Genomic DNA, 9,188 nt, shown 5'->3' with positions numbered 1-9,188 from the left:
GACACAGCTGTAAGTGGCATTTGAAGGTGAAGGTGAAGGGGGCAACAAATATTCCTGAAGCAAGGCTTATACTCTGTTTATTTATGTATAAATTGTGTATGTTGTGTATATCTTTTTGAAAGTTTTTTAATGGATGTGAATATACCAGTCTTAATTCAGTGACCTGTGCTCTTAACGTGCTGACGCTCTGTAATTTTGGTGTACTCCAGTATGATTCTTGCTGTTAGGAAAGGCTGTGTACCCCAATAAGATAAAGCAAAAGGTGTCTCTGGGGTAGATGTAACTCAGGTTTACCATTTAAAAACAAAATAGGAAGTGGAGTACAAATTTCAAGCATTTGTATGCAAAGATGTCAAATAGCATTAAGGCAGGCGTTAATTGTCAGCAGTCTTGTCACCTGTGATGAATACAAATTTCACCCAGGCAAGGGAATTTAAAGAACTGGGATGTTTTTTTCTTTGTTTTTTTCCTTTTGAGGTTCTCAGTATGACACAAGTGATTGATAGAGGTATGTGTAGGCAGAGAGTTTAGTAGAACTATGCATAGGCTAATAACTTGTGGACTCACTTGTAAGGCTTTCTTACTTCTGCTGAGAGATCGTATGCCGATTAAGTTTTTGCGACTGTACAAATAGGAAACCTAACAATGCCTTTTATTACTTCCATGTAAGAAATTCCACATACCTGTGCCCCATCACACATAGGTCTGCTGGCCAATATGCACTGTAGAAACCCACACCACTCAGCACTAAGAATGGAGGAATGTATTTGAATGGTTTTATACACTGATTTGGGTAGTTTCAACCCCATTCAGTTTTGCTCGTCTTGGACTGCCTCTTGCCTTAAGCACCCACTTATGCCCAAGCCAAGCCCAACTAATAATATTCCAAAAAAAGGTATATCAAAGTATGATGTACATAAAAGCATCAATCTCTATGCTTCTGTACACTTCATCATAATTATCTAAGTAAATTAATGCATACGTATTTCATATGGTTGTATGCATCATTGTATGTACTTGTTTATGTGCTGCTTGCCTTAGGAAATCTGGAGTGAATATACATATAATAATGCATATAATGGGCAAGAATTGTTGGCATTTTTAGCAGGACCGGCGCAGGGGTGGGGGAACCTAACCCCATCAAGATTAAAGAGCAAGATGAAAATTAGAAGGGGGGAAAATCTGTGCACATAAACTTGATATTGAAATTTTAAGGAAATCCCATTGGTATCCAGTGCTTTATGTTATGTGAACATACTGTATAGCGAAACAGATCTGTACACATGTGGGGGACTTTAATTCCCACTCATAGAAGTGATACTTGTGTTGGAAACTTGCCTCATTTGGTGAAATTCCTGGATTGTTGAGACCCATAACTTTTCAAAATGAGAAGCATAGAATCCCCCAGAACAAGAACTACCCATAGCATACCAGATTTAGCCTCTCCAAAGTTCCACCTGCCAGCCTGTGTGGTTTAACAGAGAACAGTGGACACAATCCTTTGTGTATTTGTTCCTAATAAGTGGCACGCATTGTGCAGAAGAGTTAAGCAGAAAACTAATTGTATAAAGCTTTTCAGATTTATCCAGACTTAGCTTTGGCATTATCAGAAGCCAGGTGCCCAGTAGTCAATGGCTGTCTTCATTGTTGGAGGTAGCATACTTCTGAATCCCTGTTGCTAGAAATCACAGGTGGGGAGGGTGCTGTTGTGCTGAAGTTGTGCCTAGAGGCTGTTGCCATCTACACGTGAGGAGCACTTGGGGCTTGGGTTCCTTGTGAATTGCTGCTTGCCATATCTGGCAACCCTTGTTCTAGCTTGGCGATACTACAACTCATTGAACTCAGTGGGGCTTACTCCTCAGTAGAACTATATCATTTAAGCTATTTATACTTTTGAGGCTGCGTACCTGGGAGTAGGGGACGCAGGTGGCGCTGTGGGTTAAAGCCTCAGCACCTAGGACTTGCCGATTGAAAGGTCGGCGGTTCGAATCCCTGCGGCGGGGTGCGCTCCCGCTGCTCGGTCCCAGCGCCTGCCAACCTAGCAGTTCGAAAGCACCTCCGGGTGCAAGTAGATAAATAGGGACCGCTTACCAGCGGGAAGGTAAACGGCGTTTCCGTGTGCAGCTCTGGCTCGCCAGATGCAGCTTTGTCACGCTGGCCACGTGACCCGGAAGTGTCTCCGGACAGCGCTGGCCCCTGGCCTCTTAAGTGAGATGGGCGCACAACCCCAGAGTCTGTCAAGACTGGCCCGTACGGGCAGGGGTACCTTTACCTTTACCTGGGAGTAAGCTCTGCTCAAAGAATGGGTCTTCCTTTTGAGTTAACGTGCATAGGATTGCTGTTCGAATTTAATAAATGTGTCAAGCGGTACCATTTTAGATGCTAACTACCTTCTAAATGACACATTTTATCTTGTTAAAGCAGTAAAGTAAGTTTGGGTTTGATAGGAAAGTATCATGTATGTTTCATTCCACATTCCTTCCATTTCTGCTTTTGCCCAGGGCCTCAAATTTTCCAGAAATGTTGCATCTCCAATTCAGCCACCTCCGTCTTTGAATAGGCGAGTCCCTAAACATTCTCTCAAAGCAAGGCAGGAAGGCCCTATTGTGAGACTCAGTAGGCTGATCATATTGCCAATAGGTAGGAGAGATTTTGGACGCAGGTGGCGCTGTGGGTTAAAGCCTCAGCGCCTAGGACTTGCCGATCGAAAGGTTGGCGGTTCAAATCCCTGCGGCGGGGTGCGCTCCCGCTGCTCGGTCCCAGCGCCTGCCAACCTAGCAGTTCGAAAGCACCTCCGGGTGCAAGTAGATAAATAGGGACCGCTTACCAGCGGGAAGGTAAACGGCGTTTCCATGTGCGGCTCTGGCTCGCCAGAGCAGCGATGTCACACTGGCCACGTGACCCGGAAGTGTCTCCGGACAGCGCTGGCCCCTGGCCTCTTGAGATGGGCGCACAACCCCAGAGTCTGTCAAGACTGGCCCGTACGGGCAGGGGTACCTTTACCTTTACCTTTAGGAGAGATTTTGAGAGACAAGGAGAGCAGAACTGTCTAGGGTTGTCCTTCTTGCCTCGCGTGGAAAGACGCTGTAACCTTTGTTGCAGCTACAACCAGGGGTGGGATTGGGTTGCAAGTCGTTCTTTTGAATGCCTTTCTTGTAATCTTTCAAATGTGATGTGAATTGGAGGAAGATGGATGCATTGCTTAAAAATGTTACGCAACTATAAAACAAATTAAATCCACTAGGAGGAAGATGAGCACTGTTCACACGTTTGGCTTTCTTATGCATTTGAGAAAAGAGGGCAGAAAAAAGCATTCATATGTTTTTGGAATGAGGACTGTGCATGTACCGCAATTTCTGCAGAAATTAGAAACTTAGGTACTAGAAGTGGAGGATGCTATGTGGCAGAACCTTGCTTTGTTAGTTTCTAGTTTGTGGCCTGCAAAAAGATAGACTTGAAAATATGCAGCCACTGCTTGAGATGAAACCCTAGGTGTACTTCAGAGTGTCTTGCAAAGCTTTTGTCCCTCTTTGTGACTAACAGAAGAAAAATAAAAAAGCAAACAAATTGAGGCTGCAGTCCTGTGTGCACTCACATGGAAGTAAGTAAGATTCAACTTAGCTGGGCTCGTGGCCGAGTTGGCTTAGATATGGATTCTGCTGCAAGGCGTAGGATTTGGTAATGGCATCTAGTAATCTGAAGGAATTGAAACGACTGTACTCCCAAAGCTGGAAAGACTGAGGGACTTCCAGAGATTTTATGGTCCACACCTTGTGCACAAAGGCTGTTGTATTGAATAGATTCCTAATGCTTCTCATAAGCCACGTGTTGGCCAACTGAGTTAGCAGGCAGGACTATGTAGAGAATTGAGAACTATTTCAAATGTTACTGGAATAAAATAGGAACGAGACTGAACTCAGATGTATGATCTAATATTTTTGATGCAGTTTGTGCCTCAGATTTATCTGCATCATTAGTTTAGACATAGTATGTTTACATTTATATGTAAATAATATATATATATATGCCTTGTAAAATTTTGTAGGGTTTTTTTTCTTTTTAAAGTGTTATTTAAATAAAAAATGAACTTCAGCCATGCAAGTTGTGTGCTTATTTCTGAGTAACAAGAAGCTTCCCCACTTGTCCATCCCAAACCAACAACTTGCATATTTCTAATATATTGCTGCATGCACACCACACTCCCAAGTGGCAAGGGATCTCAAGGGTGCCAGCCAACACATAACTGGATTGGTTTTCATAGAATGAAGGCCACTGGTGTCAGTATATTTGTGATACATTGTTTTTAAGGACTCTGATCACTCCCAGAAATCTAGTGACCCCTCTCTCTGAGAGGAGATACCCACATAGCGGAAGTTGCCGCTCGTTGCAGTCACCAAACAGAGGCAGCTTAAGGTCCTAAATCGTTTACTGCTGCAGAAGATCAGGCTTCAGTAATACAGTTCCGGACACTGATTATATACATACAGCTTGTAGTCTTTGCAGATACAGATACAGATATATGCAAGTAGAAAGTTTTTTCTGTTGCTCCAGCAATTCAAAGACATAGCACAAACTCCCAACTCACTTCACAAGACTCAAAGACTGACTAATGAGCTGTCATACATCACTTACTTAAGAGGTTTTCAACCTTTTTGAGTCCACGGCTCCCTTGACCAACTACATTCTTTCTGCGGCTCCCGTGTGGGGAAAGGCACACACCATCAAAAATGGTACGTATATTGATACCAAGAGTGCTGAATAAGGTTGAATGTGATCCCCCCCCCCCCGCCCATATCTATACCTGGAAAATAGGTTGCAGCTATCATTCTTTAAAGTTGGGTGCCAGTTCCTTATTCAAGAAAGAGCTGTATGAGCACCTAGATAGCTCAATCAGTAAAGACACGAGACTCTTAATCTCAAGATCATGGGTTCGAGCCCCACGTCGGGCAAGAAGATTCCTGTTTTGCAGCGGGTTGGACTGGATGACCCTTATGGCCCCTTCCAACTCTATAAACTTTCTATGATTCTATGAATAGGCTAAATACGGTAGTTTACTTGACCCTACACCTCAAAATACAAATTATAATACCCTATTTCATACATCACCATGCATGAGATGGGATACCATCATACTCTGGGTGTTGTTTTAGCGCAAAGCACATTACTGTGCAATGACCTCAGTCTGTAATTATGAATAAGGGAGTTGTGCACCATAAAATAAGCATTGGGTCACCCCAAATGACATCCATAGCACCAGGGGAATGTCCCCTACGATGCCCCATCGAGTTGTCTGGCCCACTGCTTCCTTTTTGCACAAGGCACTGTTGGGCTCACTGCCCCGTGATGATAATGGCAACAGTTGCCATAAACGAATAAGGGAACTGTAGATGTGCCACACCAAATGGCGCATCCCCAGCAATGTGCAAATGCAAGTACTAAATGGCGAGAGAATCTTGTGGGATTTAAACTCGCAAAATGTGCAGCAAAGTGTGGAAATATAGGCTGCTGGCCTATATATCCTTCCAAGTGAGTTATGCCCATCCCCCTCTGTCAGGGAACTGACATCAGAACGAGAGGTGGAGACAAGGCTCCACAGCGATGCAGGAGAGGGGACCAGCAGGGGGGAAGGAATTCAGCGTAACACCAGTAGAGAAGGGAGGGAAATGGAGGATTCGGAGAGGGGTCTCCAAGACTCTTCGCCCGAGACTAGTGGGGAGAGCGCGGACACGCCTCTGCCTTCCCCGTACTTGAGCAGACGAGTTCCGCGCAGGGAAAGTAGGAGGAGACTTGGCGTCAAACAGCTCTTATGCTGGAAGAGGTTCAAGAAACGCCCACTGATTGATTCTGCAAGTGACTGACCGGCCACGGAGTGTGAGCTGTCAGCCAAAGCATGGTTGGCCAGGCAATCTAACCAAAACTGAAGGCAACTTACGCACAAGTAACCCCTTACAACCATTACACCCGCCCCAGGCAAAGTCATGCTTTAAAGTCTGCCATCTTGATTCAAAATGGCGGAGGGTGCCTGAGCATCAGCAAAAACTGCTGCCCCCACCTCAGGAACTCTTATTCCAAGTTAGCAGCAATATCTCTAGAGGCAGCCAAATCTGTAGAGAACTAATGGATGGACAGACAGACAGAAAAATCCAATATATATAGCAGGTACAAACATACATATATACATAGTTCGAAGTTGCTAGCCCAGAGGTACCTTAGGTTGTTTCTGATGTGCCCGTGAGAATCTGAATGTTGTGAAAAGGATGTTCAAAATAACTTTTATAAAAAAAAACCAAACCCAGAAGCTTTTCCTTTGGGAATTACAGGGATAAGTAAAGGTAAAGGGACCCCTGACCATTAGGTCCAGTCATGACCGACTCTAAGGTTGTGGCGCTCATCTCGCTTTATTGGCCGACGGAGCAGGCGTACAGGTCATGTGGCCAGCATGACTAAGCCGCTTCTGGAGAACCAGAGCTGTGCACGGAAACACTGTTTACCTTCCCACCAGAGTGGTACCTATTTATCTACTTGCACTTTGACATGCTTTCAAACTGTTACGTTGGCAGGAGCAGGGACCAAGCAACGGGAGCTCACCCTGCTGCGGGGATTCAAACCGCCGACCATCTGATCAGCAAGTCCTAGGCTCTGTGGTTTAACCCACAGCGCCACCTGCATCCTTTTTATTACAGGGATAAAGGTAAAGGTAAAGGTACCCCTGCCCGTTCGGGCCAGTCTTGCCAGACTCTAGGGTTGTGCGCTCATCTCACTCTATAGGCCGGGAGCCAGCGCTGTCCGCAGACACTTCCGGGTCACGTGGCTAGCGTGACAAAGCTGCATCTGGCGAGCCAGCGCAGCACACGGAACACCGTTTACCTTCCCGCTGGCAAGCGGTCCCTATTTATCTACTTGCACATGGAGGTGCTTTCGAACTGCTAGGTTGGCAGGCGCTGGGACCGAACGACGGGAGCGCACCCCGCTGCGGGGATTCGAACCTCCGACCATGCGATCGGCAAGTCCTAGGCACTGAGGTTTTACCCACAGCGCCACCCGCGTCCATTACAGGGATAGAACTACCTAAATTGTATGGAAATTTCTTCATGTATGCGACTACAGCAGCAAGAATGTTCCTTGCCCCAAAACGGAAAGAAGCAAAAGTCCCAGTAAAGGAAGAATGGATACAAAAACGTATGGAATGTGCAGAAATGGCAAAACTTACCAGAAAAATAAGAAATCAAGATAACAAACTTTGTTATAAAAGAATGGAAATGGTTTATGGAACATTTACGGACAAATTGTAAACAGATAAGAAGATTGGCAGGATTTAAATTATTGAAATGTATAAACCTGAAAACCATAAATAATTATTTATTTATTTTTTAAGACAATTGCAAGACTCGGAAAATGAGTGGGAGCAGGATCCAAACACCTTTCCTTTGGACAGCTTCCCCCTGGGGCTAACACTGAAGGCAATGAGGAAAAAAGGATAAATTGTAAACAGGTGAAAACATTAGCAGGATTATTGTAACAACCTGCAGTTTTATAAGAGTATATATTTAAAGTTGATAATTAAATGAGTAAGTTAAATGAATTTGGATATGCAGAAGATATTAAAAAATAAATTTAAGGAGCTGCAGAAAGAGGGGGAAGAAAGTCAAATTTTGAAATATTAAATGGATGGTAAAACTAATGAAATGTAAAGATAAAAAACTTTTAAAAAGAAAGAATCTGAACTCAAGTATCGTTAGAGAGGTCCTGGTCAAAGAAACTATGGAAGCACAGAGAACTGATAGTCTGGACTGTGGAAGCTTCTAGGTTCCTGTGTCAGCTGAATATATTGTTGGGTCGTGCTGGCACAAGTCACTATAGGTCTCCCAGAAATATAATAGAATTTATCGTGCATCAGGGTTGGACACAGCTCACCGAATGAACTAGGAATAGTCTTTGTCATGAATCATGCCATGTCCTAAAAGCATGCTGGCTGTCCAGATTTTTCTTGAAAACTTCCAAGGAAGCCAATGCCAAATTAACCTAGTCCATTTATTCCTGAAGTGCTTTGCTTCCCAACCTGCTTGTCTGTAAACTGGCCCTTTCTGGGCCGAAATTTTGTGGGGGGAACTGAAAGCAACACTGCGCACTGGCGCCTAAATGGCTCCTTGTCAGCTGTAAGAGCAGTTTGGTGTTGGAGTAAATTGGCTAAGTGTCCTAACTAGCACATCTTACTACTTGAATTTTTATTTTAAGTTCTGCACACATGTGCACCAACACACTTCTAGAACTGTGAGGATCTTGGCCAGCCAACACGGGGCACTGCACATTTTAACACATTCTTTCAACAGGGCAGAGCTCATACTGCTTCCGGCCGAGCTAAAGGTAAAGGGACCCCTGACCATTAGGTCCAGTCGTGGCCGACTCTGGGGTTGCGGCACTCATCTCGCTTTACTGGCCGAGGGAGCCGGCGTACAGCTTCTGGGTCATGTGGCCAGCATGACTAAGCCACTTCTGGTGAACCAGAGCAGCACACAGAAACGCCGTTTACCTTCCCGCCGGAGCGGTACCTATTTATCTACTTGCACTTTGACCTGCTTTCAAACTGCTAGATTGGCAGGAGCTGGGACTGAGCAACGGGAGCTCACCCCGTCGTGGGGATTCAAACCGCCAACCTTCTGATCGGCAAGCCCTAGGCTCTGTGGTTTAACCCACAGCACCACCCGCGTCCCTAATGTGTCATTAAGGTAAAGGTACCCCTGCCCGTACGGGCCAGTCGTGTCCGACTCTAGGGTTGTGCGCCCATCTCACTTAAGAGGCCGGGGGCCAGCGCTGTCCGAAGACACTTCCGGGTCATGTGGCCAGCGTGATGAAGCTGCTCTGGCGACCCAGCACCAGCGCAGCACACGGAAACGCCGTTTACCGTCCCGCTAGAAAGCGGTACCTATTTATCTACTTGCACTTAGGGGTGCTTTCAAACTGCTAGGTGGGCAGGAGCTGGGACCGAACGACGGGAGCTTACCCCACCGCGGGGATTCGAACCGCCAACCATACGATCGGCAAGTCCTAGGCACTGAGGTTTTACCCACAGCGCCACCCGCGTCCCTACTGTGTCCCTATTTATTCCCTATTTACAGTGGTGCCCCGCAAGACGAATGCCTCGCAAGACGGAAAACCCGCTAGACGAAAGGGTTTTCCGTTTTGGAGGT

The sequence above is a fragment of the Podarcis cretensis genome (assembly GCF_951804945.1).
Source record: "Podarcis cretensis genome assembly, chromosome: 12".
Lineage (NCBI taxonomy): Eukaryota > Metazoa > Chordata > Lepidosauria > Squamata > Lacertidae > Podarcis > Podarcis cretensis.
Note: the sequence above shows the minus strand (reverse complement) of the source record.